Source organism: Limulus polyphemus, unplaced genomic scaffold, assembly GCF_000517525.1.
Source record: "Limulus polyphemus unplaced genomic scaffold, Limulus_polyphemus-2.1.2 Scaffold2086, whole genome shotgun sequence".
Classification (NCBI taxonomy): Eukaryota; Metazoa; Arthropoda; class Merostomata; order Xiphosura; family Limulidae; genus Limulus; species Limulus polyphemus.
Window position 1 is genome coordinate 176,560 of NW_013667696.1, and position 2,375 is coordinate 178,934.

Sequence of the window (2,375 nt, forward strand, 5' to 3'; positions counted from 1 at the left end):
GGAACGAAGTTACGGAAAAATCAATTAACAAACGGAGACGTAACAATATTAAAAGTAGCACTGTTTTTTGAAAAAATAATAGTTTTTTTTTAAGAACTCCAGTTTCTCAGTAATACATTTAAAAATTACATCAATAAAGATATAATCAAACTCTCATGTACAGTCCTAGTGAAAGTCGTGTTCTTGTTGTGAGGAGAGTACTTTTATTTAAAATTGTGTTCTGTAATAAAGAAATGGTTGTTGCACATACCATAGTTATTTTTCTAATTATCTGAATTATAAATACCCAAAGTGTGAAATATTTTTGGCTTTTTGTTTTTGGTACCATTCAGTAGATGGGACAGGATTTCTGTTTACATACATAGATACTGACATACATGCCACATTCATTATGTCATTTTATTTTGTATAAATAGCTTCAACTTCTGACTGACATATTTTAACAAGAATAGTTATGACATATCCTCTATTTAAAAATTTTAGATAAGATTACAAACAATACTTTTGTGCTTGTCCCCAGCACATACAGCCCAAGTTCAAATTACATTAGAATATTCATAATACCTTAAACTTCTGACTCGTTCTAATAAAAATTCAATAAAGCTACACAGCTACTTCAGAAAATGACATAGATATCAACAAGTGCATAACATGCTTTATTACAATTCAAACACAAGTTGAATAGATATATTATCTTTTACAGTATATCGATACATTTGTCAATTTAATCCCGAGTTTTTGCAACTTGAAAAGTGTGTAAGGAGAATGTGGATTTCTATAAATGAGTTTTCTACTTTATAAACAAGGTTCATTTGATTTTACAGTTGAAGGAATTAAAGTTATGATGTCTCCTGTAAGCTTAAATGTTTGATCAGGTAAAAGATTATGCTCTGGTGCATGTAGTATTTTCCCAAAACATTCAAGACAGTTTTCACATTCAACCTTATGGTAATTCACAAACTTTGTTTCAAAAATCTTACTTTTATGTCAAGAATAGAAATAAATTATCTTATCTATAATCATACTTTCAAGTTTACTTTGACTGACCCATTTTAGTATTCTGGCATACTCTTGAGTTTATGTAAAGTTTTATGCACATAAATGTATAGCTTTAACTATAGACAATTGTTCAAAGAAATGACTAAGATTCCTTTTGCCTTAGTTACCCATATTTCTGGATCATTCATACGAGACATCACAAGTGCTTGCTTTCTAGTGGAAACATTCTAGTAGACAATGATTTTAAAAACTGGCACTTCAGATGATACCTTGAGGCTACAAACCTCCCTTATTTGTCAAAAAGAATAACATTATTATTTCATATATACAATGCTATGTTTTATCAATCTGAAACATATTTTCTTCTTTTTCATTGAGACTTCTCAACATCCAGTAAAGACACTAAGTAAATACCTTCACTTTGATTGTGTTTTGAGAATTATATAAATATTACTTTACATTGTGTCTGTCTCTTTCTTTGCTAAACTCAATGAAAGTTCGGAATTTATATTCAACTCAGTGATACACTTCCTGGTTGAATCTCCCATTATTTTATAGACCTTACACCATTAATCCTAAAGGAAATCAGTGTATCTGAGAATGCTACAGAGTAAGTAGGAAGGAGAACTTTTGGTGCCATGAACACGATTTGTTTCTTGTAGAGTTTCTGTTTTTCTCTTGACGAGTTAATTTCCCTGTGCTCTTCTGAACTCTTGAATTATTAATTTTAAAAAGGTTTCACTCTTAAGGAAATAGCATTTTTCCATGGATCAAAGGAATCATAACCAGGAAAAGAAAGATTGGTTAATGATGGGATATAGCTGTCAGGAAGTGTAGTTGGTTCTTGGAGGAGCCCTCTCCTGAATGTCACTTTTTGCAATGCTGCAAAGGTCTGTGGCTTCATCTTCACTGTGGGTGCAAACTCAGGAAGGAGAACCACCAGAATCTAGCACACCTAGCAATGCCAATCAAGTTCTCCCCTCTTAGGACTGTGTATTCTGGAGAGTTCAAGACGAAATTCGGTGGGCTCCACAGGATTCTCAGGCCTTTGTGAATCAGAATAGCCTAATCCCAACTCTGGTCGAAATAGTCCAGGAGAGAGAGAGAGATCGGAGGTCCCACTGGAAATTACCTCTATTTTAACTCCAGCAGGTGATTCAGGGGGCACTCATATGCTTTTCTTGGATGTGAGGTATACTGCTAGAGTATCTGTATTGACAAGTTCATTGAAGGGCTAACTGGCAAGGACACACCAGTCAGGTGTAAAAAACATTATTACACTAATGGAGGCAAATTCTGATGCAATGAGGTTCAAGGTCATACTATTATATAAGTTGCAGGAGAAGTAGCCCACAGAGGCTGTAACTTAGAGTGCC